Source organism: Megachile rotundata, chromosome 1, assembly GCF_050947335.1.
Source record: "Megachile rotundata isolate GNS110a chromosome 1, iyMegRotu1, whole genome shotgun sequence".
NCBI classification, from domain to species: Eukaryota; Metazoa; Arthropoda; class Insecta; order Hymenoptera; family Megachilidae; genus Megachile; species Megachile rotundata.
Window position 1 is genome coordinate 20,406,822 of NC_134983.1, and position 26,498 is coordinate 20,433,319.

General features: G+C 37.9%; 1 protein-coding gene and 1 long non-coding RNA gene across 5 annotated transcripts in view; one reads left to right on the top strand and one right to left on the bottom strand.

Annotated features, from left to right (window-relative positions):
- PH4alphaEFB (prolyl 4-hydroxylase subunit alpha-1) overlaps positions 1-26,498 on the top strand; it is a 386,407-nt gene that overhangs the window by 151,716 nt on the left and 208,193 nt on the right. The window contains exon 1 of one of the 3 annotated variants that reach the window (XM_076542183.1): positions 15,387-15,527. The exons of the other annotated variants lie outside the window; for them this stretch is intronic. The gene's annotated coding sequence lies outside the window, so the exon portion shown is untranslated. Of the gene's footprint in view, positions 1-15,386; positions 15,528-26,498 lie in introns of those variants that run through there. 3 annotated transcript variants of the gene reach the window in all.
- LOC105662673 (uncharacterized) lies at positions 20,928-25,809 on the bottom strand. 2 transcript variants are annotated; one of them, XR_001096213.2, is made up of 4 exons: positions 25,670-25,809; positions 24,829-25,172; positions 21,893-24,761; positions 20,928-21,744 (listed from the first exon to the last, which is right to left on the bottom strand). It is a non-coding gene; the product is annotated as an uncharacterized LOC105662673 (long non-coding RNA). The 2 variants fall into 2 exon arrangements; XR_001096212.2 differs by having other exon boundaries at positions 20,928-24,761.

A 26,498-nucleotide genomic window follows, 5' to 3' on the forward strand; every position in this document is an offset into this window, starting at 1 on the left:
GGCCGAGCATTTCGAGAAACCCCGCTGCGAACGCATTCCATTACTCTATCGGCTTATTATTTATCGACTTTATCTATCGATTTATCATTCGTCCGATTGAAAATCGTCGGGACATTAAATTTTTCGCGCCGTTACTTAAACTGTCCGCTGTCACGCGCGGTGCCCGTACTTTTCATTAAACGCGTTTCGAATAAAAACGATACGACCGTGTACGCTCTTGTTTATACATACACATTTTTTTTTTTATTCTTTCCCATTGAAGCTCGCAAACAACAAAACATATCGAAATGTTCTTTTGTGCACAAATTGTTTTTTGTAACGTTTACGATGGATTTTTTTCGTACGGACGGAAAATCATTAAAATATCCGCGTTAGCTAACTCGCACTCGGAGAGAGAAAAATAGCCGGCAAATGAAATTTAAAACACAATATGGTGTCTCTGGTCGCGATGAAACTTGGAATTTCGTGCAATCAAAATTCCCTTTACATTCTTTCCCTGTTTTATCGTTATCGCGATAGGTGGCTGATTGCGAGGAAAGGGTGCAACGAAACAGAAGAAAGTCTGCCGGTTACAAGGGTAATTTTCGTGAAATTATAACTGCGTTACTGCATAATAATTCAAGGCTAATTGTCGGCCGAAATGACTTTCTCGCGCTGCTCTTCTCTAAGGTTATCCGAGCCTGGTCACATTTTTTACCGTAATGGCAATCGTTAAAATTTTATGGCTCGCATTAACGACGTTTCCGTGATACTTATGAATTACGATTCACACTCTGTTACGCTTTCGGGCAATCTCTCCACTCGTTCAGGATGTGCATATCATGTAATTGCTTGGAAATATCAATTTTCTTTGTTGGATTCTGAATTTCAAAGAAATGGGAAGTTACTCAATTTTCACTTGTTCTGAAGTTTGCCATTCATAACATTCATAAATTACTCCATGTGTAGGAGCACCCTGTGTTCCTATGTTTTTTATTAATTGGAACGATGTTCAGGTACGAGCGTCTCCCACCGAAAACATTGCGAGATGCATATAGTAATAATTATGCAAGATATCTTCTCTATTATTAGACATTGGCCCCCGGAGCTCTCGGGCAAATTTTAATGAGAATACTTAACGGGAGCTCATATTCTGACACGCATTTCCCGCTCTGATTACACATCCAAACTTTCTGGGACGCCGAATAAGAAGAGAACAACGGGTGCTCAAACTTCTGACCGCTTCGTTATGGTTGAAGACGGTACTCTTTCACGAATGGACATTTGCTCCTCGCAATTTTCTTTGGTTGCAGAATTTGCTAATTTTTATGATTACAGTTTAGATAGACATTTTCTAAGAGAGCCCTACGCTCTTGTTTTTTATTAATTGAAACGATGCGATGTCCAGGTGCGAGCGTCTCCCATCGAAAATGTTGCGAGGTGTACATGGTAATAATTATACAGTGTGTCTCATAATTAGTGTAAGAGCCAAAAGGGGTGGTAGATTCTGAACAACTTTTTTCTTTACCAAAATATTGGTTGATGCTCCATTTTCGAGTTGTTAGCAAAAAACACTGAGCAATGAGAGCGCATAGACCGAGCGACAGCGTGAGTGATAGCTTAGAGTGGCACTCGATCGTCGTGAACAAGCGTATCGATACCGCGTCGAATATCAGGCGAAAATTAAATCGAATAATAAATTAAGAAGTTAAGAATAATATTAAGTTCTTCGTTATTATTAAATAGGAGATAAATTAGTTTTGTTTACTCGGATCAAGTATATTGTATTTATTTTATGCCTTCGAAAAAGAATGACAGTTGTAACATTTACGGAGAGAATACCGTAGAAGTTTAATTCATATGCTATGAAATATTCTGAAAGGTTGGAGTACGACACGCCGTGAATTTGCAAGAGGGTTAAAATATCGCGGGTAAAATCTGTTCCAGGACATAGTCAAAAGTCAAAATCCATGAAGAAGCCTTGTCACGAAAGCGCATTAGCAGCTCGAGTGCGTGGGTTGAAAGAATAGAGTATTAGGCGAGCCACATTGTAATTTAAAAATTAGAATAAAACTAGTCACAATACTAACATGTTCCACTTACAAATTTTTGTTATCTTATCTTCCATTTCCTTTCTCCCATTTATTTCGCTCTCGTTTATTTTGTCAATGCCATTATTTTCGAGAGTCTCTCTTTGTTACCGAAATATTCTTTTTCGTCGCGTTTCGTCGCAATTAACTCGAATTCATTGATATGCTGTTATTCGTTAATTACTGCCCAACTTGTTTCTCTTTCGGTAACGTTGACATTTTTGCTCTGCTAACCATTAATTGCTTTTCCTTTTATCTTGAACGAACTGGAAATTGCAACCGACGTTATTTTTCCAATTTTCTTTACGTCTCTTTGCAACATCAGGTTTTGATAAATGTGCGTATTAATTGGTACGAATAATTTATTGTAAACAAACTGACAATTTGGTCACCGTATTAATTTGGTCATCAGAACGTAGATATTTATCGTGCATTGTTAACGTAATTCGGTGTGCAAACTTATCGTTAGTGGACAAATATTCGCTTGTATCGTTTCTGAAAAATTGAAGAGAAAGATATGAAATTGTTAATGCGCTATTAATTTTCATATGCAATATACAGGTTTAATCTGTTAAGTAAATCTGTTGAATTTGTATGTCGAAAGGTCCTTGATCGGTCGAATTACCATCAATTATTTCGGTAATTAATTATGGACGATTAGCTAATGTATATTGATAGGGTATTGAAATTCGATGATCGCACTATAATAGTTCTTAAATCGGGTGCATAATCTATGAATACATTATTGCTGAAAATGTGTATAATCTTATAATATAAATAGGAGAATAATTATTCCAAACTCCATCGAGGAAAAATGTCCAAATTCCACTCACCCCAAATCCCAAATCTCTCAAATCCCAAATCTCCCAAATTCCAACACTCCCAAATTCCAACTCTCCCAAATCCCAACACTCCCAAATTCCACTCACCCCAAATCCCAAATCTCCCAAATTCCACTCACCCCAAATCCCAAATCTCCCAAATTCCACTCACCCCAAATCCCAAATCTTTCAAATCCCAAATCTCCCAAATTCCACTCACCCCAAATCCCAAATCTCCCAAATTCCACTCACCCCAAATCCCAAATCGCTCAAATCCCAAATCTCCCAAATCCCAACTCTCCCAAATCCCAACTCTCCCAAATTTCACTCACCCCAAATCCCAAATCTCCCAAATTCCACTCACCCCAAATCCCAAATCTCCCAAATTCCACTCACCCCAAATCCCCAAATCCCCAAATTCCCACTTTCCCTAGATTTCCTACTATTCCCAAATTCCCAAATTCCCTAGGTTTCCTAAGGTTTCTTGCTCTAATTACTTAACATAAGTAATAGCGAATATGGAAAGATATAATTTTAGAAAAACTCTATTATGAATAACCGAGGAGTATTCAGTGATTCTTCTGCCATAAAATAATGACGAAGTAGTATATCGCAAAGAGCTGACCACTGTGAAGACGATTACTCGCATCTCGCACGGATAGTTCTACTAAAAAGTCAGGAAAAGAACGCGACTTCGACATAATGATCCCAAACGAAGCGTAATTAAAGCCGACAGCGTGAAGGGGGGAGTAAGAAGGCGCTTGTTCTAATGCTTCTCGCGGTAGCGTTTGCGAGAAATGAAAAGATCGCTTAGTCTCCCCCAGAGCTAATAACGGGATATTAAAGAAGCAGAATGTGCAACGCGGAAAATGGTCGAGCGAAAAAAAGGGGGAAGGGTGGAAGCAAAGATAACGAAGTAACCAGCGGCGCCTTCGTTACAGTGGCCATTACTGTAGCGGATTAATTGAAATCGGAGGAAAAGCCCTCGAGGCTGATACGTCTCTGGTCTTCGGAGGAAATTCGATGCGAAATCTTCGCGTAATGAACTAACCATTACCGAACGAGAGCAAGAGGAATCTCGACCGGCTATTATCCGGCCATCATGCCCAGCTATTTGCTATCTCACGCATGATTATTCATCGCCCCGTTGGTACAACCACCCTGCCACCACCTTTGTCCATTTTGATTTATCATTGATACGACTCACCGCTGACACGCGGAAGGTAATTTATAGCCGAAAGGTAACGATCATGCGCTGTATCGACCACCCTCGAATCTCCGACTCTTTCTCGCATGGAAATTGAAAATTTACTTGCTTCCACTTGGCAAAAGTTCCGCAATTTATGTTGTATTAACTGTTCACTTCAAACTGTAACAACGGTAGAGCTTCGAACGAAGCTTCTTTTGAAGTTAGGCTTCTTTGACGAATTTACAGAGTTGCGAGGCTGGTTGATGGTCTGAAGTGTATTTTATGCAGGTGGTATTAGTGACGTTTAGAGGCTTCTTTCTTTTGCAACTATAATGCTTGGATAAAGTGGATTTTTAAATGTTTTAGGGGTGGGAGACTGTGGGAGTGGAAGTTTGGTAATTTGAGTAGGTGATAATTGGGAAATTTTGGTAAAGTCTCAATTATGTTGGACTACTAATATATTACTTGTATTAGCTTATAATTGTTTGTTATTATTTTTGTGTTATTGAGCCTCAAATCTCCAAATCTCCAAATCTTCGAATCCACAAATTCCCAAGATTCCCTAGATCTCCTATTATTTCCAAATTTCCAAATTCCCAAATCCCAATTCTCCCAAATTCCACTCACTCCAAATCCCAAATCTCCCAAATTCCACTCACCCCAAATCCCAAATATCTCAAATCCCAAATCTCCCGAATTCCACTCACCCCAAATCCCAAATCTCCCAAATTCCACTCACCCCAAATCCCAAATCTCTCAAATACCAAATCTCCCAAATCCCAACTCTCCCAAATCCCAACACTCCCAAATTCCACTCATCCCAGATCCCAAATCTCCCGAATTCCACTCACCCCAAATCCCCAAATTCCTAAATCCCCAAATTCCCAAATTCCCAAATTTCCAAATTTCCAAATTCCCAAATTCCCAAATTCCCAAATTCCCAAATTCCCTAGGTTTCCTACTATTCCCAAATTCCCAAATCCCCAAATTCCCAAATTCCCAAATCCCCAAATTCCCTAGGTTTCCTACTATTCCCAAATTCCCAAATCCCCAAATTCCCTAGATCTCCTACTATTCCCAAATCCCCAAATTTCCTAGATTTCCTACTATTCCCAAATTCCCAAAATTCCCAAATCCCCAAATCCCCAAATTCCCAAGATTCCCTACTATTCCCAAATCCCCAAATCTTATCAAAATTGCAACATCGACAGCGTATGAATATCGCCCCAAAGGCCTTCATGATCCACACACGCACGAACAATAGCCCTTCACTAAATGTAGGAGACACCCCATACCTTATAATGTCCTGATTTAATTAATACGGCGCCATAATGTAATCGTTATCGATCAGTTCGAAAATGACCCTAGATGAAATGGTAATAACATGGCTTAGAGTATCGGTGATCAAATTCATGACAGATCATAGCACGAAACGTCGTTGACTAACGGGTTCCCGGTTATTAACGCAGCAACATTTACCGTGTCCCAATTTCGGTTGAAATATTCATTAGAGCATACATCACGGAACACTGGGACGGAAGTTTCGTTCGGTAAATAATTCATTCTCTTATAATATTCATATCGTCGGTTGTGTATCGCATTTAGTCTTCGCGTTTATCGCACGGTGTTCATTCAACATTCATGCTCAATTGTAGTTCCAATTCGTGCCGCTTTCGCCGTTAAACGATCTGCAATCTTTTTATCGCGATTAAACTCGCAACGGACTTAAATGTCTCAGAGCGATTCAATAACGGTTAACTATGAGGTGTGCACTTTTCAAGATGGCGTGAACGATGCTCGTAACTGGATTCAAGGTTCATCTAGCCTTGACTTTATGTATAAAAGCCACTCTAAATACTTTAGTAATCTAAAGTAGCAAACTTCTCTAACTAGGATTTTAAGAGATTTTGGGATTTAAGAAATTTTAGGGATATACACTACCGTCTATAAGTATCCGGACACAAGCGAAATATGCATTCGCGTTGCATGAAAGTTATTCAAGTATCCGCAACAGTAACTAAAATCGATTTTTTTTCTGCGAAGGTCAGAATACTGGAACGTTTTTCGATTGATAATTCTCGTTTGGAACTCGTATCTCGATGGAAAAGAAGCTACAGACGAACTAAACCGAAACTGTCGAGTGCGTAGCGTTACCTCCATTCTTATCTCCATTGAGGGAACCTAAACATCTACCAACAGTTTACAAACACGCGAAACATATCGAAGAAACCTCTGAATACGTTCTGCACCATAGAAATGAAACACAGTAGAAATGAAAATTTTTTTTAGAATCGAAAGCGTTTCATTAGATTCAGAAATTTGGACTTTGTACTTCTGGACATGAATTTTACTTTCACACTTTCATTGTATAATTTGTACTTAAAAATTAATTCTATTACGTTATGACACCTCAAAAAAGATAATAATAATTATTATAAATGATATGATAACCCTAAATACCTTTCGTGCAAAGTTCAACTATGTTTTATGTAACGAAACCAAGTGTCCGGATACTTATGGACGGTAGTGTATGTTGTCTTAGCAGCTAGGAGAAGAATATAATGAATTATTGCTACTTATAGAATATAAGCGTACAAGATGTCTGGTGATCGTGATTACTAGATTTCTAGGAGACCTACAGACTGTTTGGTTCCAGTACAGTTTCTGCAGTCAAGATTCTATAACACAGGGAGTGTGAAGACTTGAGGGACATCCAGGTATAGGAACGTTTGTAATAAAATTTATTATTCCACATTCAGATCTTGTCAACAGAATTATACATAAATACTTCATAAATATTTATTTCTACTATAAACCGTTCGAAATACTTTCCCATACCATTGTACATTTTATCACGCCCCGAATTCGCTAATGAAAAATCGAAGTCGCGAAATAGCAATTTCATCCATAAAATTGTAATATCGATTACCCGTCTTAATTTCTCTCGCGGCAACATTATGCGCTTCCGGGAGTAGAAAAAGAGAGACGGTGTCCCGTTGAATAAACGTCGAGCCCACCGGTGATTTGTCACCTGGACGGTCCACCTTTTCTTTATAAGCTACTCGGTTTACGCATTAATCCTGTCGGATGAAAAAACCCCGTGCAAACAACGTTTCAACACCGTGCCACACCGTCCACGCTTTATTTCACTTTTTCTCTTCTGCCACCGAATCTTTTCTTCTTTTTCCTCCCTCCATTCAATGACCGTGTTTCCATCTTTGTTTCGTGTACGACCGTTCTACGGTTACACGCACGGAAATCGTTGCATACACGACTCTGCAGCTATGACACGCGAGCTCGTAATTAAGCCGGGCTTTAATTTATTACTTGTAATTCACGATTATTAACAGTGGGAGAAAGGGAAAGCTCAGCCTTGGCGAGACTCTAACGGAGACGTGTAATTAGTGATAATTATGAGCGCGAACGAACGCCAGGCGACGATGAAGAAGGATACGGAAGGAAAGACGCGGCGAACGTATTACTACGTGCTACGGCTAATAGTCTTGTCACGTTCATAACACTTTAATCGTTCACACGTTGTTTTGCATCCGTTCTCCGATGATTTATCGAATTTATGCTAACCCCTCTGTAAAGGCATCTTCAAAATTACATATACAGATCTTCGCATTTTTCACTGAGATGTTTACTCATTTTATTCTATAATTGTAATCATAATAAATTACATATGCTATAGTATTATATTATTACATTGTATGTATTATATTACATACATACAATAATATAATTCGCATTTTTCAACTTCGATGATTACTCATATTTTATTCTATAACTGTAATCATAATAAATTACATTATTACATTGTATTTAATATTATAATACTATAGTATATGTAATTATACTGTCATATTAATATAACAGTATATTAATATTATATTAATTATATTAATATTAATATAACATAATAAATTACATATACATAGTATTTACTATTATTCATAGTAAACCCTGTGCAATAAATTCCTATGTTTTCTTATGTGTAAGAAGTAATCTTGACTTTTGTGTATTTTTTTGCAAATGAACGCGAAGAAAATTTGTACACGATCAAAAATTTATATCCTAGAAATCTGTTGGGTATAAGTTTTAAAACTTGACTTAAAGTTTTACGATCGTCGCTGGAAACTTCAAACAATTTAGACGAAGTTCGTAGCACTGTAGCAAACTCGGTTTTAGTTAAAGAAGATTTGGAGAATTTAAAAGATTGCCCACAGGAGAAGTATTAATTATTATTCGCGAATTAAAATCATTGAAACGAAGTTGTTCCCAGATGCATAGGTATGCGAATGGAATTAGAATGCCTTGACGAGTCCGTAAACATTTTCCCGGGGCTGTTTTCCCAAACGCATAAATATTTCATTTGAATTTCACGTACAGTCGAGGTAGCTGCAACAACGACCACCCTCGGTGAATATTTCGTTGGAAACAAACGACGTCGGAGCACGACTTTTATTTCGTCACGTTTTGCAAAAGAAACGGCGCTCTTCTGCATAACCGTTTTGTATTCAGCAACAAACAAAATATAACGAACTCTCGTAAGACGCGAACTTTTTGAATTAAGGTCAGCAATTTCAGCAAATGGACCGATTAATAATCACGAATGCGTTCTACGTGATAAACTGTTATTAACGTAGCGCGCTTGACAGTTGATTTAGCCGGCTCATTTGGACGAGCACCGCGAGAATTATTACGTGGAACACCGGCTTTGTATCGCAAAAAATAATGCGATGCGAAGGTTGCTCATTTATAAATTCCGAAATTTGCTAAACGAGAGTTTAACAAATGTTGCAAGACTGATCACGGGTCTGTTTTGGAATTAATGGATTAATCCTGTCGTGCGCGCCTCGAGCGCGTTCGGCTACGTTCGTTCGTCTTCGGAACGACTCGGGGGTACTCGAATACCCTTAGCGGAGCACGCGATGCATTTTTTTAATTTTTACTGATAAAAGATATAAAACATTAAAGTCCATGTCTTGATATATTAAATACGGTTTTGAATAACTGGGTTCTTTTTATGCTGTATCAGCAATCGATGCTTTTTCGCTCTTCCTAATTATAAGTTCAAACTAGTACGTATGTCATCATCCAGTTTGAAAACAGCTGAATTCGCGTAAAGTAGAAATCCACCACGATAACCTAGATTGCAATTGAACCGTATTATAACGTTATAGTTTTATCTTTTTACAATTCCTCGGGTTTAAACATCACTTAATTATTTGTCTTTGTTTTTAATTTATAAAATGTTAGTTCTCTGACTTGCCACCATCACTGGACTCAGATTACACAGATTACAAGTAACAATTCTGTACCTGAAATCTAACTAATCCGATTTGATCTTACTCCTCGAGTTCTTCTGAAAAATAGCAAACTCTCAGAGTTAATATTACAAATGGAATTTCCTACATTCCACAACGAAACAAGTGGAGTGCCGAGACGCGGTGATCCTCGTATAAGTGGTTAAAATGGCGGACGAGGAGCTAACGAGACGAAGTACGAAAAGAACACGGTAAAGAAAAAAAAATAGTCGCTTAGCGAGAAGTTTCTGACAAAGGTTCTCTTCGTTGCTAATCTTTCGGAATGTACACCCCCTGCCATGACGCTTTTGTTAAGCCCCACAGTTTTCCGTGGCGAGGCCGCGATCGTGTATTTGCGATTTTATCGAGTCGGATGAACGGAGGAGCATCGCGTAATCCCGTAAGTAACGCAGTTTTTTCTCCTGCCAGTGTGTACCCACCGATGCAAACGGTAATTGCACGTGGATGTTCATTCGCAGTAGCAGTTTCCGTGTATCTGCGAGACTGCATCGTTTGAACGATGTTAATTTCCTCGCAAACGGCCACCCTAATAATCGCCTGACAAATCGTGGTTCTACCTGTGCTTAAAAAACGATCTATAACCTTTTTGCGTCTGGATTAGATGGACAGATAAACTGGGCTACTAATGCGGTTAATACGTTACGTATTAATGCGTTATTGCTGTATAGTACAGCTAACCTGTATGTGAATTTTTCGCGTGTAGTGAAGCGCGGACTGCAATAGCTGTTTTCTGTGTTCTATTATTCTCTATTACTCTGTTTGACTGTTATCTTGTATGTTTTATCAGAGAGGTTAATTTCCTGCGTTTTGTTAGATAGCATTATGGGTCATTCGATTGATCTTCACCTCGGCTATCGTGACATGACAGTGCATAAGAATATACGTGTGCAAGAATACATACATGTATGTAATTTTATTTTGAGTGTATCGATTAAGTTGAAGTCTTAAATACAATCTTGAGAAAATATCTCTTCCTGTTTACTGTAATTGTTCCAGAAACCAAACAATTTTTGAGTATCGTTAAAAATAATGATATCAGATAACAGAAACACCTGTAGGAAAAATCAGGAAATCAGAGGTAAATTATAAAATTAATACAAAGATTCAATAAAACAAAATATCTCGTTTATTCTGTGACCTGTTACCACGCTGACAGTCAGCACAAGAATGCCTCCTCGGCAAAGCATTGACCGTGAGGACAACCCATAACCCTTTACGATTATCCATTATTCTTTAGACTCGTAAAACTTTCCCCTGCGACCAGGAAAGCACCCTGACAAAACACACATGGCCTCGCCATACAAACTAAATTTCTAACACACCCTGTACATAAATCAATACAGCGTTTCACCTGTAGTTTTCTCTCATAGTCTCGTTACACTTATCCCGATACCACGATTGCAGTCAGTTACGTGCCATTAACTCGCCAAGAGTTCGAGACGAGGCCATTACCGGAACAAGGAATTAAGAATGCAAGAACGATTTCCTGCGAATCTGAAGATGTACGAAGTAGAAGCGTGCGAAAGCGCATAAATATGCATAAACGCGCGAGCGCGTATAAAGCGAGCAGCAAAAGCGGGATTAGCGAAGGAAACGCAGTATAGAACCACCTTACGTTCCGTCTTACTTCCGGTTAATGAAACGTTTGATAAAAAGTAGATTGTACTTGGCCACGATAATTGCGGCGTCGCGAGAAGCGGTGCAAGGGCCGCAAATGATAAAGTTCCGAGCGACATGGAATGACGAGATTAAAATACGTGGATTGCGATTGTAAAATGTTAGGGCGTAATCCGGCGCGATTTATATCGAGCAGAAATACAAACATAGTCGTCCGAGTACCTGCTGCTACCTTTTCGAAACGTGACTCTGATTCGGGATCGTTAACACGCGATCGCGTTATAATAACTGATGGGATCAGAGGCAATCGTTTGTTAAACTTTTGGAGATGGACAGGTTCTTTGTTACATTTTATAGATTATGGATGATCAATCGACACGTATGATCGTGGATAGAAGTTTGGGAACGATATGTTTTTATTTTGTGTATTTTTATGGAAAGACATGAAATTTAATGATCTATGAAAATTTAGGGAGGGCATCTTTGTAAAGGTACAAAAGTCGACATTATAAATTTCTGTATATTACATTTAATTACTTTTTAGCGTGTTAGTAATGCTGCTGTGTGTGAGCAATGTTATATAAAAATTCAAGGAAAGCCTCTTTGTAAAGATATAAAAGTAAACATTATAAATTTCTGTACATTATATTTAATTACTTTTTAGCATGTTAGTAATGTTGCTGTGTTTGAGCAATGTTACATGAAAATTCAGGGAAAGCATCTTTGTAAAAATACAAAAGACATCACAGATCTCTATATTTTATTTTTAATTAAATTTTAGCAATGTTATGTTTCAGCAATGTTATAAAAAAATCTCTAAAATTTACAGACAGACATTGAGATTTAATTCAATTTAATTTATGAAAGCACATTACTACCCTCATATACGAAGCTACATATTATACTAATATACTAATGCAACAAACTTCACTGTTCATTTTTATCGCCACATACGAAATAAGTAAAAGCGTCGTCCGAATTGAACATTTGTTTTTTTCAACTCTATTTTATAGAATTAAAAAAAATGAAATCATAGTAATAGATGATATGAATAATGAAAGTGGTTGAAACGGGTTTATATGTATGCAGGTCTAGTAAAAAGTTTTTGGTTTCGTGCATTTTCCCAAGGCAGGTGGTAAGGACGTCGCCAGGACTGGAAAGACTTTCGCGAACTCGTAAGAAATTAAAGTTTCTCCGCGGAACTCCGCAGCAAGTCGTTCTGTTGGTCGTTTTCGTTGTCGCCGTGGTCCTCGTGACTGCCGTTTCGTCGAAAGTCCGAAACCCGCGGCGAGGATATTGCGGTGAAATAAATCGACCGACTTACGTATGCGACGCCTATGTGAAATTTTTCCGCCAGAATTTTTGCACGGGAAACTGGACTGTTGTTTCGGTAAAGTGAACTGGCGACCTTGGGAGTATTTGGTGAACCACCAGAATCCTAAAGAATAGACATTCTTGTCTTCTTGTGACGAGTAACGTGAGTGGAATATGAATTTGTGAATTCCAAATTCTAAGGGTTTGCAATTCCAAGAAATACGAGGTTGACGCGGCCCGAATTCCAAGAATTTTGTATTCCATAAATTCTGAATTCTAAAAGTTCCGAATTCCACTCATTCCGAATTCTAAAAGTTCTGAATTCCACGCATTCCGGATTCCACCCATTCCGAATTCTAAAAGTTCTGAATTCCGCAGATTCCGAATTCTGCGCATTCCGAATTCCACGCATCCCGAATTCTAAAAGTTCCGACTTCATGCATTCCGAATTCCATAAGTTCCGAATTCTAAAAGTTTCGAATTCCACGAATTCCGAAATCCACGCATCCCGAATTCCACGAATTCCGAATACTGAAAGTTTCGAATTCCACGAATTCCGAAATCCACCCATCCCGAATTCTACAAATTCCGAATTCCACGCATCCCGAATTCCACAAATTCCGAATACTAAAAGTTTCAAATTCCACGAATTCCGACATCCACGCATCCCAAATTCTAAAAGTTCCGAATTCCATGAATTTCAAATACTAAAAGTTCCAAATTTCGTGCATTTCGAATTCCACGAATTCTAGATTCTAACAGTTGCAAATTCTACGAATTCCGAATTCTAAAAGTTGTAAATTTCACAAATTCCAAATTCTTAAAATTCCGTATTGCACGAATTCCAAAATCCACTAAGTCTTTGCCAGGTCTAGGTCTTTTCCAGTTCTAGAATTTCTAGAATTCTAGAATTCTAGCAGTGTATTAAATCTAAGCCCAGTAACGTAGAGTCAATAATTGTTATTACAGTGTCATACAACACACGAGGACTTCCACTATGCGAGTCAACACGGTGAACCTTTCTTCTGTTGTTAGCCCCATTTTTCTTGGGCTGACGTTTTTCTTGCCGTCACAGACGATTCGGTAAAGCACCCTCCGCTTCCTTTCCCTCCTCTGTTCGTCTCATTTGGTGGCCGTTTTCGCGACGCCTCATTTTCTCCGTAATCGTTTCACCCACCCCATCCGCAATAGTTTCCTTCGCGGTTTTCTTTCTCATGCACAGCAGTAAACGTCTCTGTTACTGATTCGTTTCATTACCTCCGTGCACGTTGTTCTCTCGTCTCCCTTTCTCTCGCGCACCACGTTACTCCTCTCTCTCTTCAACATGTTGGTCACGCGAATCTTCTCTCTCTCTCGCTCCCACTGCACCTTGCACTTCCGTCGGATCGTGCATTCTCGTCGTTGCATTAGCATAAACCTTTGCATCCCCTAAGTATCAAAAATTCTGCTTGTGGACATTCGCAGGATGGCAACGGTGGAAGAGCGCAGTCTTAATGATCGTTGCTCTACTTGCTACGCTTTCGTGTCTTTTTTAAATGAAATTTCGTGCTACGCGACAGAGGCAGTTGCAGCATTTTAATTTACTTTCTTCTTCTTGAAAGTTACCTCGTGTAAACGCATTTTAAGCTATTCGAGTGCCGGTTTTAGTAGCTATTTTCAACTAAGTTTTTAGTATTTCTGCTTCGGAAATCTGGCGTACTCTTTGCATTGCGTGTATGAAAATTTAGCAATATGAAATGTTTCGTTTATATTCTTAATTGACATTCTTCAATATTGAATATAAGATATTCTTAATTCACATTTTTCAATTTACTTTCAGCTTTCGAAGAAGTTTCAGATTTTATTTTATTTTTTTTTGAATTTGCAACACGCGGGCTCGACGCGAACAACGGAGAGAAGAATCACTCGCGAAGATAAAAAGAAGAGAAATGAACGCGGTCGGAAGAAACAAGAGCAGATAAAACGAAGAACTGACGGAATCAGGTGAAAGCTGTAGAGAACGAGATATCGGTAAGTCGGACACGTGCGATCGCCCGAGAACTTCCTGTCGATCGTTCGATTCGATTCTTCGGTTTGAAAGTCGCGGGCTTTGCCGCCGCTGACACCTGAATTTATGGATGTCTTCGCTTGTCGATATTATGTATTTGTAGCTATTGTTATCGCGTGGATAAAGCATTGCCCTTCAATCTATTCATCGAATTTTTGTTCAAATAATTTATTAGAATGTTTGAAACATCAAAAAATTTTTAGTTTTTATTTACATTTATCCAGATTCTGAATTCTTCAATTTCTTGGTTTATGTCTTAAGACACCGACATTCGCAGATTCCCAAATTCCAAGAACGATCGCGTGACCAGTTGCAGTATGTAAGCTAACCTAACTTAATTTACTAAGTAAGTCTTATCTTGTTATATTCAGTCAGTGAAATTAAGCGAGTGTGGTATTTAAGTTCACCTGTTATATTTCATGTATTTAAAAATAACAGACCACCATGTTACACCATACCTATATAAAAATAAGTATACATCTTAAAAACTCCTTCCCGTGTCCCTGATTAATATTACAGAAGCCCTAGTCACCCCCCTGTACATTAAAGACTAGCCTGTTAAAAATTCATAAACACTTGTACAAGGGTTAAGCACCGAGGGTGAACCTCTATGAAGCATTTCCCTAAAAGAATAGTGTTTTGAAATGCTGTACAAGCATGCATAGGCGTTTTGAATTCGTTTAAAATCGAATTTTCGCGTTTGATAAAATTCAAATCGTTTCGGAGTCAACTGCCGCTCGCACGTGTTGGAACGAGAATGTTAGAAGGAGACAGGTTTATGCGTGTCCGAACGCGTAGAGAGAGAGGAAGAGTGGGTGTAGTGGTGGGGATGCGCGCGACGCGTGGCAACACGCTAGCCGCAGCATCCGCGTGAAGTCAGTCGGCTGTCGGATCTCGTGCTGTTCACCTCGAGGAGGGGTTGTTCGCCATTTCCAGTTGGCCGTGCATCACACGCTACAAACCGCGTGGTTTTCCGCGGAAGTTATTCGAGTGTGTTCTATTCAGTGCTACTGCGTTCATCTTGTTGTCACTACGTGCATCTTTCGTCGACTCTTCGAAGTTTCGAGAAACTGTGTTTTGGAAGAATCTGATGGGACGTGCATCGTGATAGAGGAAGGTCATTGGACAAGGAGACTATCGGTGAGTCATCTTCTCATTTCATGTGTTATGATCGTCGTTAAAAAACGCGTAATCGTTTTCAACGAGAATACGGTTTCGAACGTTTGCTTTTTTTATTATCCGAATAGAATTCGGTTTGAAGTTTTCGGTTCGTTACACGTTTTCTGGGCTACGTGTCTGTCAGAGATGTAAAAGCGTTGAATAAACATTGTCAGCGTTTAGATAGAACCGCCGGTAGAAATGTAAACCGTGTGTAGTGAAGGATTATATTCAACGAGAGACGAGTTAACTAGTTGAACCTCGGACGAACGAGTTACGAACGAGGGCACAAAGTCGTGGTTTCCTTTGCTGGCAAAGTAGGAAGAACGCATGAAGCGTAATCGAATGTTGATGTAGGCGCGTGATATTCGATAAAGGGATTCGAGCAGCTGTTATTACAGGCGTGTAGTGTCCAATTACGTCTTCGAGTACGTCTTCGCGTTCCTGTAAAATCGTGCTTTTGTCGGCATGACATTTTCAGACGCTTTTGTGCAGCGTCACTTGTTAACAGTTAAATTTTTTCGATCGAAAGAAAATCTTGCGTGGGTGTAACACGAATAGATTCGTCCCATATCTTTTTTAATGAAGACGCATTGTTATATGGAAGAGCAAAGGTTTTTTGATGTATATGATATTATCTACAAGTTAACTGTCCTAGTCTACTCGTAATGTCCAGTTAGGAGGTTAATGTCACATACGTGACATAACCTGACATATTGTTGTAGAACACGTAGGTGGTTAACACGAGGTACAGTGCTATGACAACTTGACTTGTTTGCATAAAAAGATGACTCATGAATATGTAGTGTCATGGCATCGTTGTAGGTGTATTTTGTTCTGGAATGTACTATGAGCATTCTAATCATATCAATCAGAAATTAATGACGCGAAACAAATAATGCATGGTGAGGTGTTTAGATTAGATCACTGTGTTTCTAGGTTTCACAATTCGAATATCCCTAGATTATCTCTAGATGCAAGTTTTCTACGAATTAAATATTTGTAGGTCTAAATAATTCAAAATTTATTCGGTCACATATTCGAATATTTTTAGGGCTGAATTCTAGATCTGAGTTTCCCATGTTCCGAATATCCCTAGGTTAGAATACTCGTAGATTCAAAGTGTCATTGACCTCAATATCTCTAGGTTGGGTTATTCGAGTACTACATTCGATTATCTCTAGACTCATGTATCCATAGATTCGGATATCCCTAGACGCTCATATCCACACATTCAAATATCCCTAGACGACAATACCGACGCATACAAATATCCCTAGACGCTCATACCGACATATTAAAATATCCTTAGATGCCCGTATCCACGCAAACAGATATCACACGCAAATATCACAACATCAGAAATTCCCTAGGTTCGAAAATCTTGCAATACCTATGTCCCTATATTCCTAGGGTATAACCGAGTATTTGAGAACTACTGACCTATAGAACCACATAAAGTTATCTCACGAAGTTACATCATCGATGATAGCTGAGACATCTAGTACGAAAGAAAATTGGTCGATTCGGCGAATCGGAACGAAGTGTGACTTAATAAACGCGAGTGACAGCCGGCATAGCAATTGCGTTGTGTCAGCCCGCCAGTGTCACACGAGATATACGTCCCACACGTATTTCAACGTTCGTTGCTGGCTTCTCTTCCAGCGATATCATACACGTATAACGTTGAAGCGTTCAACAGGGACCGAAACACGCCGTCGCACTCTTCCTATATACTCGAGCGTCCCGTTTTTATGTAGTTCCTGTGACGTCTTAAAATATGGAGCTGCAGCGACCGCGCTCTGTTACGCAGCGACGTATCGTGTATTTTCGGAGCCCCGGGCTATTCCTGCGTCGCATGTCTAAATGCAAACATGCTTCCCCGAATTTTTGTAGGCGATATATATTATTTTAGATACGTTTGACAAATAGGCAGGAGAGTTTGACTTTTTTTACAAATTTAAAATTTAATTTCTCTTAGAATTAAAAGATATTTTAGGACATAGAAATTCTTTCAATTTATATTTTTCATAACGGGTGATATTTTTGTCTTCTCTGAATAGATTAAATTTATTGTAACAATTAGCGAGTTTATGGAGGACATTTTTTTAAATCGTTGACAAGTTTAATTTTGTTTGACACTTTCGTTTTTTAAATTTATGGGTCAAGTCTTAATTGCTTAATTTTATTTCAAGACTCTATCAATAAATTTCTTCGCGCTCGAAACTTTCGTCTCTTTGAGCTTCTGTTTGTTTTTAAAATTGCTAACTTTTCAGATTTTAATTATTTAACTTCGTGTTTAGACGTCGCTTTGATAATCAGCGTGTTCCATCGTTAGAAATTTTCGCCTCTTTGAGGAGCTTCTATTCGTTTTTAAAATCGCTAGCTTTTCAGTTTTTAATTATTTAACTTCTTGTTTAAACTTCGCTTCGATAATCAGCGTGTTTCTTCACGTCAGAAAATTGTTTCCGTTTTTTATTAATTTTTGTTCATCCTTAAAATTTCTCAAGTTATTTCAAATTATTGGTTACAATAGTTTATTACAACAGTTTATAAAGTTTGTATTATATAGTTTATAAAGTCGTAGCCTCCGATTAAAATTATCAAAGGAGCAGGGAATCCCTGACATTAAAATTCCTGGGTCAGCCATTTTCTTCGTCGATAGCTCTATTGTTCCATTTATCAACGGTTCAAAGCTCTCTGTCGACTTCTGGATTCCCGGTTTTCGAATCGTCCAAACTTGAGAAATTGTTCACGCGCGAAATTTATATCGCCTCCCTTTCCTATTGCCAGTCGATAATTAGATTCTTATATCAGGAGAAGTTTCGAGTAGGCGCGATCCTATTAAGGTCGCGAAACGTTTCTCGGTGTCGTTGACTCCCACGATGAACCCGGTCCTCTCCCTCTGCTCTTTTTTTCGCTGTACGATGTTCTTGGACCCCCGGATAACGCGTCTCAACCGTTTGCTTTCCTTCAAAACATTCCTGAATCGCACCCTATTTCAAAAGCAGATCCATCGAAACTCTCTGTTTGTACGCGTTATTTTTTACCCTGTTCCCGCGATGTTTACGTTACGATTGCTCCGAGGAGTTCGGAAAAACTTTCAGTGCCCTGGCAAAATGGTAATTTCCTAGGAGAATGGTAATTCTACTTTTTACGCGACTTTTCGAACGCTTCGTTTATGGGGGATCTAATTTTCTTGTTATTCTTTGGAAAGCGGTAGAAACGTCTGATATTTCTGCGGAGTGGACTTTGAGGCAGTCGATAAACGGACATATTTGAAAAGGCAGAATATAGTTTTGTATATACGGTAGATATGTTTGACTGCGATACACTGTTATAGCGTATGATTAATATATTGACACTGAAACTTGCAAGGGGTAGTTTTTATTTGCACTCGACTTTGGCAGATAGCAATTTGAGACATTTTAGTTAAGTGTGGTAAAATTTTTTTTGAAGATCTGTTTCTGTTATTAATTGCTACTTTCTCCTTTATTGTGTTCACTTATTATATATATAATATTATAGATTCAGTTAAAATATTTATTTGAAGTTGTTGTATTAAACAGAATAAGTGTGAGTGCAAAGGATGAACAAATCTTATCAAATACTTTGTCAATATCTTGTTATATTTTTGTTTCATAATTACAAGTCAATGTGAGTATTTTTAATTTGGTAAAAGAACAAATTCTTAATGACATAGATATTTAAAAAATTGTGGTTTAAATTCTTAATGTTATTTGCTTGGAAAAATGTCAACCACGTATTATGATAGTCTGAGTTGTTAAAATTGATCATTCAATATGAGCATCTTAAACAAACATATAGTCTGAGTTGTTAAAATTGATCATTCAATATGAGCATCTTAAACAGACATATAGTCTAAGTGTTAAAATTGATCATTCAGTATGAACAATTTAAACAAACATATAGTCTGAGTATTAAAATTAATTGTTCAACATAATCAGCTTAAACAAACATATAGTTTGAGTGTTAAAATTGATCATTTAGTATGAACAATTTAAACAAACATATAGTCTGAGTATTAAAATTAATCATTCAATATAATCAACTTAAACAGACATATAGTCTACGTGTTAAAATTGATCATTTAGTATGAACATTTTAAACAAACATATAGTCTGAGTATTAAAATTGATCAATCAATATAACCATCTTAAACAAACATATAGTCTGAGTGTTAAAATTGATCATTCAATATGACCAATTTAAACGAACATATATTCTAATTATTAAAATTAATCATTCAATATAATCAACTTAAACAAACATATAGTCTAAGTGTTAAAATTAATTGTTCAGTATAATCAACTTAAACAAACATATAGTCCAAGTCTTAAAATTGATCATTCAATATGATGATCTTTCAACAAACATATAGTCCAAGTCTTAAAATTGATCATTCAATATGATGATCTTTCAACAAACATATAATCCAAGTCTTAAAATTGATCATTCAATATAACCAATTTAAACAAACATATAAAAATGAACCTCTAACAATCTCAAAGCAAGAATACTTTTACATCTTCAATTTCGTGCTACGAAAATTTAAAAAAAAAAGCATCAGAACAGATTTTCTAATTTAAACTACGAAACGCCTCTTGTACGATCATCGCATTCGGTAACGAATCCATAATGATCGATTGGAATTGCATTCCCGTGTTTCATCGTTCCGAAAAGTTATTTTAGCGAGTTCGTGCCTGTTTGAAAATCAAAGCTTTGTACGAAATCCGTAGAATTGCGTTAGATAAAAATTCAGCTAGGATAAAGTCAGAAATAGTTGAAGCCGTAGGGGTAGTTTCGGTTCGTTTCGAAACACGATTTTCCTCCCAGCGATTTCACTGTATAATCCTCTTGAGACCGCAACCCCGCATCTTTCGATACCGGACCGAAAAAAGAAACGAACGACCCCTGAATATAATTCGATTAGGTTGTTCAGATATTTCCTTAACTTTTTCGGCCCTTTATTCTCTTTTAGGGTTATGTATATTTTCAGTGTTTGTAACGTTGTTTCTCGAGCTTTTATTTTATTCGAACTGACATTTTGATATTCATGGCGGTTGAAATTTTTATTTCGTATTTATAGTCGGCTGAAATTTTTATTTTATATTCATGGTCGATTGAAATTTTTTATAGACAATTAAAATTTTTTAATTTCATGTTGCTTTACATTTTATGACTTAAATGTATTTATATTTTATAACTTAAATATATTTATATTTTATAACTTAAATGTATTTACATTTTATGACTTAAATGTATTTACATTTTATAACTTAAATGTATTTACATTTTATAACTTAAATGTATTTACATTTTATAACTAAAATTAATTTGTAATTATATCTGCAACATTGCAAATAATTTCAGGATCGTAGAATCGTTCCTATTTTCAAATTCTTGGAGACCATTCGTTCCCGAATTACCTCTCTCGATACCGAAGCTCTAAGTGTCTTTCAATTTTAAATTAACTCCGAGAGAGCTTTAAAACTGGAAAAGAAAGCGTTTCCTAGAAACCAATCGAGTTCGCGTTCGAAATCAAAGATAAAGCGCGCCAGAGGTCAAAGGGGAAATCGATTGTCTGATCGGTTCGTTTTGAGGGCAGCATTACACTGTCATAGAGTTATGTCACTTGGAAAAGTTGCTTGAGCCGATTGATGCATCTCTCTGTATTAAACCGCACTGAGCAGCTTTTATGGGTTGAATAGCCACGCTTCAGAAATTTATGTGCCGTAAATTTCATTAAATATTGCTCGATTCCTTGCTCGAAAACCTTTTCATAGTTCACTGAACCGTGGACATTCTCTAATTTACAAATCCTCTTATACGGTCAAAATTATTTTAGACTTGTAATAAATCAGATCGAGTACCCTTTCACCTTTTCAATTTTTAACATTTTACAGCTTGATATTAATTTAATTTTGATGATTACTTCGTGTGCCTTAAGTGAAGGTACATTTCATAATTCGAGCTTGTTAGGTTCAGCTGGGGTGTATCTTACCGTTCAAATCAGTTACGTTACTCAGGTTACATTAATTTAAGGTAGGTGAAGTTAGGGCTGATAGGTAATTTGGTTACAATGTTATGTACATATGATACGCAACTACTCGGAGATGTTGAATCTGAATTTACTGTGCATAACATGTGATCGATCTTTGTCTATCAGTACAGATAACTGCAAATTTACAAAAGCATTTATTACATAGTACATAACATCATTATTACATAGTAAATAACATCATTATTATATAGTATACAACATTATTATACATATAGTGTAGAACATTATTATATGTACACATAATATCATTTTTATACGATACCTTATATCACTGAAATATATCAGTTCATGTTTAAGTCCATCTCCTACGGTACCCAGTAAGGTGCAATTTATAAATATTTCAGCAACATAAGAAGAGCGGCAAAGAATCTATCCAATTCTTCCGCATAAAATGAATTTTCCCGTGGAATTTGAAAAGTGGTATGCAATAATTCAAAGACTGCCGCTCTATCTACCATTCTTACGTTTATCTTAGCTTCCATAATTCTGTCTTTCGCGATTATTGTCCCTTGGAGAGTATTTTTCGAGCAAGTGCTATCTCCTTGCCCCGGGTTATTCTTTCTTATACAATACGTATATCTCCATTTGCATCGCGTACATGTAAATTCGCGTTTTTTTATTTACATTAAAGGACGCGTAACACCGCTTGCGCTCGAAGGAGAAATTATACGACGCTGTCAGGAATGTCACACATTCGGCTAAAAAGAAATTTTAAACTTTTCTGTTATGACTTGCTAAATATTCCTTGGCAATAAAAGTTGGACGTAGGTGTAAATTGAAGATGCTTTAGTGAAATTATTATTGGTGAATCATGTCTTGATTGTAAAACCAATAAAATTTTTATTGCTCTTAAGTAGCCTGCAATTGAACGTAAATAATTAAGAAGAAAATAAAATTCATTACATCCCTTTAAAAGCTATTACACTACTGCAGAAAAAATATAACATGAAGTAGAAATTCCAAAATTAAAATTACAAAATTATTGATACAAGCAGCATACAAAATTATTTTGACTTTCTATAAATAAACAAAAAAAAAATAAAATTTCTCAAGTCCCTATAAAATTCATAGCACAGTTGTGTAATATAAAGTGGACAATTATAAAATCCTCTTAGCAGTATTAATTTCCATCGAGCATTCGTAAGAAGGCAAGGGGTTAAAAGAACCGCCAAAAAGCGACGCCGAGCTTCCGACTCGCCACGCTTCCGTAATAACCGTCGAAAGAAATAACAATCCGGATTAAGCCGAGCTTAAACGCGTTATCGTGGGATTGATGCTACGAGAGAAGTTTGTTTTCCACCGGTATTTCGCTGTGTTTATGATTATGAGAAACACGCTGGAGCCTCTTCATTCAGACATTCGTAGCATTTTCCGGAATTCTTGCCGGTGGTGAAAGTTACTTTCGCCATCTAAAACCGACAAACTTCCGTTTCTTGTACAGCGGCGAACATCTCTGTCATTCTTCTGAATTATGCTGCCGTTTTTATCTCTATAGTGGCTGGCTTTGTCGCGCGACTTCCTGGGAAACTTTGTAAACGAACTTTCTTTATCGTTTATTACGGGGTAGATCGAGGACAAATAGAACGGTGTTTGTTAAATGAATAGCAATTAGGTCGTCATCGATACGAATGGCTGTTGCAGTTTCATACAACACTTTCCGAGTAATCAAATAGAATGTAATAACGTGTTTATTAAAGAACAGGTTGTTGCTGTTTCCTGTGTATTCTATGAATTATTGCTGTATTAAATCAATCTTATCGATTAGTTAAATTGGTCATGACATAATTTTCTTCATTGCCCTGAAAATTATTCGATCGATCTACAAGTATAAATATCTACAAATATTTGTATTACGAATACCACTAAAAAAGTGTATTATAGCTTTTTATTTTCGTAGAATAATCAGAAAATTCCGTTGCGGGAACTCCATCGCAAAGTCTTGCTAATGACTTTTCCGAGACACGAATAAATATAAAATGACGAGAGCCATTCGATAAAATGAAATCCGTCATCTCGTCGGGTCTGGTTGAACCGCTGTTGATTATCGATCGCATAATCGTGAGGAAATCAATATCGCAAGCTGACGCGAGCACGCGTAATCAAGGATCAAATTAATTAACAGCATCATGAAAATTTATCGCTCGAAATTGCCCTCGTAGCAACACGAGGCCTCGTTCTGTTCTAATAATACGCGATTAAACGATCCGCATTCTCCGACCCACTTTCATCCACCCTCTTCGAGTCGGCGCCACTTTCCTGGCCACCGTTAAAGAGTCTCGCGAATGAAAATGAATTTCAAGACCGCAAACAACGTGCCCCGAGTGTTCCTCTCGATTTCGTCGTCGACGTCGTTGGTTGTTTGTGCTCGCGATTCCGTTCGAAATTGTTTCGACATTCAGAACGGCGTAAAGGGGTTGAGAGGGAGAGGGTTCGACACGGTTAAGGCCGTTTTCCTTTATGTTAAATCCGACGATACGGGCTGAAACGAGCTACTGAACTCCACTTTGCTCTCTTATTCTCTCAAAGACCTCGCTCAGTTTGCCATTTTATTTCTCTTTTCTCCAACCCCCGGTTGCACGTCGTCCTTTTCTTCGCACGGACTCTGCGTATTTTCTTTTTCACCGTCAACCCCCTCCGTCGTAATCTCTTTCTCTCTATCGGTCGCCTTTATTACCTCGGACGTTCCCTTTCCTTTTTCCCCGAGAAGGTGTTATGCACCCCTTTATTCGCTGCATATTCTCTTACCCTTTATTCGTATTTCAGAATCTTCGTTTTGTCGCATTAACCATTCCGTTTGTATTGCTTTCTATTTGTCCTCGAGTGTATTCCTTTTTTCACGCAATGGACTAGGCTTCCTCTTATCCGCACCACCTGCACATCCCTTTTTTACGTCCCTTCTCGTCTACAACTTTTTACGCCGGTTACTTGTTGTCTCTTCCACTTTACCACCCCTTTTTTCCCGCCCTACGTGTTTCCGCAGCCCCGTGTATCCGTTTTTCCGCGTCTACCTCCTCCTCTCGCGTAAACACTCTTTTCACCCTGTTTTTCATAACCTTGATTACACTCCGTGTTGACCCTCTTCGCCGTTCGTTTTTCTTCCCTCTTTGCAACGCTTCTTTCAGTCTCGCCTTCTGAAAGAATCAATTAAATCTATGTCGCAAGAAACGTATCTCGGTATTTAACTGCAGTAAAATTTACCGTATTCAACTATAAATCCACTATCCCCGGTAATAAAACTAGACCAAGTTGATTGGAAGTTCATCTCGTATATCTTCCGCTTCTTTTTCTCCTCTATCGCCCTCTGCACTCGACTTTTTCCGTCTTTTCTATAACTGCGACCACCGCACTTTATTTCCGCTCTCTTCCATCTCGCTCTTCTCCACTCGGTCCTTGTATCGTCCCTCTCCGTCTGCTCCCCTTTCTGCCAAGTCTGGGTCGTCCAACAGGCAATTGTGGAGACCACGTGTCACCCTTGATTCTCCTCGTTTCTCCCCTTTTCCTTGGCACCGTATCTCTTAAAGTGTTCGTAAATTTCCTACATTCTTATATAAAACAGAAGGACGTTTTTGATTAGTTTTTATACGTTACACCACTGTCGCACTATCTCTCGTGTTTACTACTACGTACTAAACGTTTTTCTTTTTATAGAATTATAATTTCGAAGGTGAATAAGTCTTGTACAGAGTTATATATCTTTTCACCTTTATAATACAGTGATATAGAATGTTGAGATTTTTAATTATTGTATACGAAAAACCACTGTGTCGTTCTTTATAATAAACTATTCGTAAAACGTTTTTGATGTACACAGGTCAAAATATAAACAGACGCGACTCGCGAGAAGCTTGAGCGCCGAAAATTACCGAACGTTGCCGAACCGTTCCGAACGACCGGACGCGTCCTGTAGTAGACACGCAGTTCCTTTTTAACATTGAACATGTTTACAAATAAGCCAATAAATGTGTAATGTTATTGTGAGTGTGTATGTTTTGAAAGTAGTATAAGTCCTTTCGTAATAATTGATACTTAAAGTAATTACCTAATTAATTATTACAACGGTGTACGCTGTGCTTAAACTTTACAGTTAATAATATTAAAATATAAGGTTATGGTCCAGACATCGGTGTATTTGCTCCGATGAAAAGTCTCATACTTCCAATTCAAATACTTCAAACAACTTGAAGCAATTTCGAAGCACGAATAAATGAAATCACTACGGCTTTGAATTCGGAATACCCGAATAACTGAACACGCTTCTGAAATTCGAATTTGGGTTACAACCGTGATCGTGTCGATGGAACTGCCGGAAGAGCGGAGCGTTTCCGGTCACCCGAAGCGCGAGCAGAGTCGGAGGAGATAAAGGTGAGCAAAGATGGCGGTTAGTTTGAAAAATTCAGGAGCGACCGTCGTAAAAACGGAATCAAGATTTTACGAGTCGAAATGTAGAGTTGGTTGTATGTGCGTTTGTACCGCTGGCTCGTAAATAAAGACGCTTTGCTGAATCACGGGGCCGTAGCAGTAGGTTTACTCGGTCTACCGTGTCTTGGCTTGAATGCAAACCATCTGCAATTAGACTCCGAAACAGGGATACTTGAATATGCGTGACAGGTAGCAGTTCGAGTGCAGGGAAACGGAGGCTGAAGAAGTTTCGCCGGGGAAAATTACGTGGATAGGGAAACGGTCAGCGCAAATTTCCAGACGAGAAAAATAGAAACGGAATACGACTTCTGAGAGTTAAGGGAATACGAAATTTAGGAGTAAAATTAGGGAACAGGGATTTTCCTCGAAGCTTTATCGAATTTCGAAACTGTCGATACTTTGGAAACTCGAAGCGGTGATTTTGTTTTTACAGTATCTTATTTTAAGAA